Source organism: Apium graveolens, chromosome 4 (genome assembly GCF_009905375.1).
Source record: "Apium graveolens cultivar Ventura chromosome 4, ASM990537v1, whole genome shotgun sequence".
Lineage (NCBI taxonomy): Eukaryota > Viridiplantae > Streptophyta > Magnoliopsida > Apiales > Apiaceae > Apium > Apium graveolens.
Window position 1 is genome coordinate 202160823 of NC_133650.1, and position 8708 is coordinate 202169530.

Below are 8708 nucleotides of genomic sequence, written 5' to 3' on the forward strand. Positions count from 1 at the left end.
GAATTCTGGAAACTTTTTCTTAAATAAAATTGTTCTAACTTAAATATATATATCAGTGTGAATTGATTTGCAGAGTGCGGAATAATAACTTCAAATGTATCAAAACACAAGTAGTTAAAAACACAAGTCTTTAAAAACTTTCTGATGGATTTGAATGTATCCACCAGAGATATATAATATAAATTCAGAGAATCTGTGTAGCAAAAAGCTCACAACTGCTTACAAATGTTGAACAACTAAGAATGCAGAGAAATGCTAAGAATACAGCTTACAAATGTTTCTCTCCTTGTATCTAAGTTTTTGTTAGTTGTTCTATTTGCTACTTCTTGGTTTATATAATACCAAGATTACAAAGTAATAAGACAAGATAATAAAACAAAAACTATCAAGTCTAATACTATGCTACTTCATTACTCTATTCCAGCATCTTTGAATATCTTCATGATAGCATGGAAATGGGAATGCTTCTTTGTTCTCTAAAACCCAATTGAATAGGCTTCCACATTCTATATGCATACACTAGACGCATGTGACTGTGTTGTCACTGTCAACAGATGTTTGAATTTTTTATCTATCGGGTTCATGATCATCCGTCGAGTTCATGATCATCCGTCGAGTTCATGATCATCCGTCGGGTTTTCTAGTTGATCATCCGTCGAATGGCATTATTGTTTATCCGTCGGGTAGCAATCTGGCACTTGACTTCATTTCATTTATGCAGGATTACAAGACATCATCTATGTACAATTAATTAACATATTCTGCATATCTAGTTAAAGTCAACATGACTTGAGTGCTACTTACAGAATCTAAACAATGTGTATGAATAAATGTGCTACAGACGTATTGTTACATAAGCTACTCACTCGATGGATAATAAATCATCATCCTCGGGACTATATTGAGTCATCCGTCGAGACTATAATCCTTATCCGTCGAGTGCTACATTTTTCACTAAGTAAAATCTACCAAGGTGTTTTGTTAGTGAAATCATCAAGTTCACAACATATACACAACACTTACTTAATTTTCTTAGCAATCTGGAGAATCTTTATGTGAGGCTTGGGATTGTTACAAGGAGATGCTTAGAAAGTGCCCTCATAATGGGATGCCTGACTGGATGATCATTAACTGCTTTTACAATGGGTTTGGTCCAGTCTCTAGACCCATACTTGATGTAGCAGTAGGAGGAGCCTTGTGGGTTAAAAGCTATGATGAAGCTTATGAATTAATTGAGCTGATGGTTGCCAATGAATACCATAACCCAACTCAGACACTACCTCAAGGCAAGGTAGCAGGAATTTTGAAAGTTGATACAGCTACTGCTATAGCTGCTCAGCTTCAGGCTTTGACGATGAAGGTGGATTCTTTGGCTAATTATGGAGTTAATCAAATCACTAGTGTCTGTGAGCTTTGTGCTGGAGCGCATGAGATTGATCAATATGCTATTTCTAGTGAATCAGTTCAGTTCGTGAGCAACTTTCAGAGGTCGCAACGACCAGTACCAGCCACCTATCATCCCAACAACCGTAATCATCATAAATTTAGCTGGAGCAACACTCGGAATGCGGTGCAACATCCTTATCAGCCATATACAGCAATGCAATACAACCCACCTGGTTTTTAACAGCCATAATATGCACCAAGGCAACAACTCCAACTGCAACAATCTAATGAAAAATCTAAATTGGAGGAGTTGAGGCTCATGTACAAGAGCCAAGCCGTTTCCATCAAGACCTTGAAGAATCAAATTAGGAAGATTGTTAATGCCTTGCTCAATCATTAACCTGGGAACTTTCTAGTGACACTGAAGTGCCAGGAAAGAGAGAAGCTAAAAAGCAAGTCAAGGCAATCACATTAAGGTCTGGGAAGGTTGCAGATCTTGAAAAATCTCAAGTTTCGGAAGAAGAAGTTGTGGCTAAAGAAGAAGTGCAGAAGAAAGCAGAAGTGGAACCATGGAAGACTCCTCCTGAGGGTAATACATGGGAGAAACAAATTTATCATCCACCTCCTTTTCCTAAGCGGCTGCAGAAGGAAAAGCTGGATAAGCAGTTTCTAGAGGTGTTCAAGAAACTTCATATCAACATACCTTTCGCTGAAGCTCTTGAACAAATGTCTAGTTATGTGAAGTTTATGAAAGGTATTGTTAGGTCACATACACTGTAGAAGGGGGTTGAATACAATGTTTACTACAATCAAATCAAATATAAGAACTCAAGTAATAGAACACAGATTTTATTCAACACAATAAACTCTGTTACAAAAAACTGTTCTCTCTCAGTGATGAATAAATTATCACGAGAGCTGCTAGGGTTACAAACAATAATAACTTTGATTAAGATAACACATATAGTGTAAACCCTATGCCTGTGTGGGTTGAATACAATGTTTACTACAATCAAATCAAATATAAGAACTCAAGTAATAGAACACAGATTTTATTCAACACAATAAACTCTGTTACAAAGAACTGTTCTCTCTCAGTGATGAACAAATTATCACGAGAGCTGCTAGGGTTACAAAGAATAATAACTTTGATTAAGATAACACATATAGTGTAAACCCTATGCCTGTGTTTATATACTACAAAGTTATAAGATTATGTTCTAATTGATATGGAATATAATTCTGCTTCCTAAAATATATCGACTAGTTATCTTTTCTTCCAAGTATTCTATTCTTCATAGAATTCCTTCTTCATGCATATTTCTTTCTGTCTTAGTCTCGATCTTCTTTCCTTTCAATCAGCCGCTTGCCTTATCTGAATGTATCCTTAAGTCCTGATATTATCTCCTGATAAATATCTTCTGATAACTTAAGTTCTGATAACTTAAGTTCTGATATCTTAAGTCCTGACTTCAGTATAAGTACTGATTTCCAGTTAAGTACTGATTTGTCCTGTTAAGTAAGATCTGAAAACTTAAACACAAATCATATTAGACATGACATCACAAATATATCTAACAATCTCCCCCAACTTGTAAATTAGCATAATATACAAGTTCAACAGATATTTGATGATGTCAAAAACATTAAGTACAAATGCATGAGAATTTGACTAGATAACTACAACTTATAGTCCTTTCAGCTTTACCATCTTTAACTTCTGATAACAGCTTCAGTCTGTATACACTTCAGAATTTAAGCAGTTGTAGATCTTTGACTTGGCTTCAATTTCTGATCTCTTTGATGTCAGGAGTTGTTCTGAGATAGTTCTTCAAAAGACATCTCTCAGCATATTCAAGTTCATTGACCATCCTCCTTTTAGCATTTATCAATTCAGCTGTATCTTCACCAGTTTGAAAAATAACAGCCCTGAGATCATTTATCTTAGCTTTTCTTATCTCCTGATCTAGTCTGATCAGATATGCCTTGTCAGACTCTAAATTAAATTCCACAGCCTTATAACCCAGAAAAGTAGTTATGATCTTAGCAGAGTTAGGCTTCATTTCGACAATATCACCTTTGTGATCTCTGTACTTGGGACAGTATGTGCTGTCAGACTTTACAGAATAAAGCTTCTTCTGTCTTTGAATTTGTGACTTTAAATAACCTGTAGCACTATCTGTTAATCTGTCTTTCACTTGAAGTAGGAATCGAACATGTTCCAGTTCCTCAAAATACTTCAGTGGTATAGCATTCTGCCTGATATGATATACCCTTTCATCTATCATAAAATATAACAAGATATGTTCTTTCAAAAAGGTATGGTAAACCATTTGTGCAGATTCAAGTCGATTCAATCTTTCAGGAGTTGCTCCAACATCTGGTTCACTTAAGGAAGTTGGATCGTCGATAGTGTTATGTACTCTTCTTTCATCAGAACTACCCAATCCAGATTTATCTCTTGCTTCCTTTCCTGTAACAACTCTTGCTTCAAAACCACTTGTTGCAGTCTTCAAAGATTGAGTCTGTTTAGCTTTAGTGAATCCTGGTAGGAGTATCTTTGAAGGTTTAACATGAGCAATGTCAGAGGTTTCCTTTTCCTTATCTTCTGATATCAAGCCAACTTGAGCTATGTCAGAGGTTGCTTGCTTCACTGTCATATCAGAACTTACTACATCTTGACTCTGAACAACATGAGCCATGTCAGAGGTTGTTTGAAAAATCTTCTTTTGCATCAGAGTAAGACTAACATCTTCTTCATCATCAGTTATTTCTTCATCCATGACTGGCATATAAACCTTTACAGGTTCATCAACTTTTTCTTTGCCCTTGGACCTTGGATCAATTTCCACTTGTGATTTGGCTTTGGTTGACTCAGAATTTGTTCTTTCCTTTATCACAATACCCTTAGGCTTTGGAAATTTCTTTTCAACAACAGAAGCTTTAGATTTTGTCTTGACACCTTCTGCTTTGGAAATAACTCCTTTGAAATTTCTTCATCAACTTCCAGATGTTCACCAGAACTTATCCTTTTACCAATATCAGAACTTATTCTTCTCCCAGTATCAGAACTTGTTCCTTGACTTGTAATTCTAGCTTTACTTGATGAAAATCCTTTGCCTTGACCTTGACCTCTACCCTTATCAGAGTTTTCCTGGTCATCATTTCCATCATCCTTTCCCTCCAGTGTTTGAATAGATTTGCATTTGGACTTAATCACTTTCTCCCCCTTTTTGGCATCAGCAGGTAAAAGAAGAGAGATAAGCAATTCCACTGAGTATTGGATCTCATTGAGTTGATTTTGGTGAGAAGCTTGATTCTTCAGAATTTCATCAATTTGAGTTTGTTGTTTCTCCTGAGTTTTCTCAAGGTTTCCTGAATTTTGTTCACCTTGGCATGAGTTGTTGAGTGTAGACCTTGAAGGTGCCTAGTACTCAATGCAGTAACTCTCAGCTGTGCCTTAAAATCATCATTTATCAACATTTTATCAGCTTTTTCCAGGAATCTTTTTAGAAGGAACAAAACTAACTGTGTTCCATTCCTTAGTCCACTCCTTTCCTCTAGGAGTTTCACTCCAAGGTACTGGTGCTTCCCCTGTAACATACTTCTTGATTAAATCATCTTTATTAACTATTTTTTGAGGTGCATGTCCTGATGGACCAGCTGCATCAGCATCTAAATTAGCAGCAGCTTCACCAGTAGTTTCTTCATTGGCAGCATCAGAACTTGTAGATCCTGCAGTATCAGCATCCTCTGATAAAATAGCAGTATGTGAGGCTATAGATGATTCAACATCATCCTCTAAATTCTGATCTGCAACCAGGTTCTGATCAACATCCAAAATTGATGTTGTTGGTGGAGTGAGTTGAATTGGTGGAGCTTCCAAGTACAAAACCTCAGGCACAATCAAGTTATGAATATCAATTTCAGCACTTGTACCTGGTTCTTCAGTATGTACTGGATCAACTATAGGTGACATAGGAGGTGTAGGTATTCTGTCTTGAGTAGTGTTTAGTTGTGCAGAAGGAAGTGTTTCAATAACAATTGGTTTTGTTGAGATCAAAGATTCCTGATCCCCTTCCTTAGCTGCTTCCACAACATCCTCCGAATCTGACTCAACTATGTCCCTGTGAGCTCTCTGTTTCTTTAATTTCTTCAATAATGGAGACACTATAGGAGCTTTATCATCAGAATTTAACTTTCTAAGCCTTTTGAGGGGCCTAGAACTCCCAGTTACAGTATCTTTCTGAGAAGAGACCTTCTCAGCTTCTACAACAACAGATTGTGATATTGGAACCTGTTCCTCAGTATCTGATTCATCTCTCAGAATCATTCTCCTCCTCTTCTGTTGAGACTGAGGCACAGCCTTTATCCTCTTTGGTTTGGAAGATGAAGGCTTCACAATATGTGCTGAAGGTTGAGGTTGAGAAGTTTGAGGTGTTTGTGTAGAGGTGGTAGGTGCTAATGGTTGAGGTTCTGACGGTTGGACATCAGGATATAGTTCAGTGTATTTAACTGGATCATAGGTTATTAAGGCTTGTTTGACAGATAAAGGAACTTGGAGGGGTCTTAACACAGCCTTCTTATTATCAGTAGATAATAAGTCATTAAAAGCTCTTTTAGCTAGTCTGAATGATGAAATTAATTCACTAGCTGATTGGGGCTTATCATCACAACAAAAACTATAGATAAGCTGATAGAATCTAGCAAAGTAAACAGTATTTCTATCTTCTGTCATTCTATCCCCAATGAAACCTAAGACATTGTAATAACCCCAATTTTTGGAAATTTTTGAAACCCTTATGAATAGTGTTTTTGCTGAATGAGAAAACTGTTCATGCCACGCTATGTAGGGGTTCTGTTATTGATCTTATGGGATATTATTAGTACTCTATGTGGTATATAAGTGTATGTAAAGATCGTCAGAATCCAATTCTGAACACTTTGGTTTTTCCCGGAAATCCACAAGATACGGAGAGAATTGAGTATAAGGTAACAGGATAAAAAGGATTTAAATTAAAGGATTATAATAGAGGATCATAAAAAGGAATATAATGTATTGAGAAAGGTTAAGGGAACCTAAGTAATAAGATCCCGGGTATGATCCTTCAAACGATAAACGAGAACGAAAGTTAAGCGAACCGTATAACAGATCAGCGGTCATTAGGCAAACGATTAGGAAGTTAATCAAAGGGATTAGTGGGAATGATGTCATCCAACCAATAGAAAGAGGACAAGGAAGGGAGGATGACATCATGAGGATGATATAAGCATGACATGGGAAGGAAGGAGGTGTGGTTGAATGAGAACCACACAAATTCAAGGGCAAGAAGGTAATTGACTAAAGCAAGCACAAAAACCAAGCAACCAAGCCAAGCAAAAATCATTTTCATCAAAAATCAAAAGCAACCAAGGCTTTGTTCATGAATCTCTCGGGTGGTTTTCTTAAAAAATGAAAGTCCAAGCTCCTCCACTTACTATTTAGCAAGGTAATTATCTAAGCTTCCCCATGGATAGTTACATACTTCCTATAAGTTTAAGCTTCTAATTCCAAGCCAATCTTTTTCTATAAATCATGAAAGAAGATGATGAATAGTGTTTTCAAGAACTAAAATTTGTGTTCTTGAAGTTTTGTTTAGATTAAGCTTGGATAAGGGCTTTAAAGGTGATTCCAAGCCATTCTCTTGATTCTCCACTCTCCAAGGAAGGTATAAACTACAAACCCTAGCTTTAGTTTTGAGTAATTAGGATTGAATGTGTTTGATATAGCATATTTGAAGCATGATGCTTGATTGGTTGAAGTTTGGTTGAGTTTGTAGAGATTAGTTGGTTTTGTTGCATTGTTGGAGTTGTAAATCTTGGTAATTAGTTAAAGAACCTAAGTAAAGCTTTTAGTTCATGTGAGGAATAAGTATAAATGGTTAATGTGGATTTGTTGGGGCTGTTATGATGTGGTTTGGAGGAATATTGGTTGTATGATTGAATTGGGGTTGATTTGTGGTTGGTATTGAATGGTTTAAAATTTGGGAAATCGCGTAAACATAGCCGTCGTAACGTCCGATTTTCTGTAGACTGTTTTTGTGCATAACATTAGGACCCGAGAACCCCCTTCTAGATTATGACCACTGCCATGTTTAGATAGCTCATGTTACGAGCTTCGTTTTGATATGTAGTTCGTTCGATTCCGATGCACGGTTTAGGAGAAACGACCGTTTCAAGTAACGGCGTTTCGCGAACGAAACTTTTCCCCTCGCCTTACTTTGAAACATAGGTTAAAGACCAAAAAGGGTTAATTAAGGTATGAAACATTTATGGTAAGTGTGTTAGGCAGTTGGTAAGACACTCGCGAAGGAATCGCTTTAAAACTCGTAAAGGTTAAATTATTAAAAATGGTGGAGCCGAGGGTACCCGAGTGGCTTAAGCGAATCAGTGAGCGCAAAACAAGCGTTAGAGTCTAAGTTAGTTAAAGTATAGATTTACAAGTGACTTTGGTTTAATTCCAACTTACTTGTTGTTTATAGGTTACCAGACTCGTCCCGAGCCATTCGTAACCCCAGTCGCTCAGGCAAGTTTTCTACCCGTTATACTGTTGTTGTGATGTAAATATATGTATATGCATTATCTTGTGATATTGCATGATTGTTATTAGCAAATTTTGCGATATATTGGAGCATGCTAATATGGTATATATGCATGTCTGTTTCGTAATCTGGTTATCTATCTGTTGATTTCAATGCTTATAGTTGCATAATACCTATGCTAGAAATAAGCAAGTAGTTGCGTATACCCTTAGTATAGGGGATAAAAGGTGAACATATTTCTAAACCGGGAGTCGATGTTCCCGAGTATATATATATATATATATTTATTTATATATATATATATGGATATAGTTTTTAAAACTATTAATCGAATAAGGTTTATTCGATAACTTTAACTTTATTTTATTATTGAATATTATTTCGAATATTATTCGAAGGCGTATGACTCCTTTACATTATTTATTGAATATTATTTGAATATTCATTTGAGGATGTATGACTCCTTTATTTTATTTAATGAATATTATTTATAATATTCATTCGAGGTATTATGACTCAGCTTATTTTATTTATTGAATATTATTTGAATATTCATTTGAGGATCTATGACTCCGATTATTTGCTGAGATATATTCTTTATTTTATTAAAGAATAAGGTGTCGATAATCAAACTTATTTTTGATTATTCAAATAAAGATATTACTTTCGTATAAGTATATCTTTGATTATTTGCTATTCATTTCAAGTATAAGTTTTAATACTTCTACTTCAATTATTTTA

General features: G+C 35.8%; 1 non-coding gene across 1 annotated transcript; it reads right to left on the reverse strand.

Moving 5' to 3' along the window:
- Positions 1 to 1008: 1008 nt before the first annotated feature.
- LOC141722207 (small nucleolar RNA R71) lies at positions 1009 to 1110 on the reverse strand. The gene has a single exon (XR_012575229.1). It is a non-coding gene; the product is annotated as a small nucleolar RNA R71 (small nucleolar RNA).
- Between the last annotated feature and the right edge of the window lie 7598 nt (positions 1111 to 8708).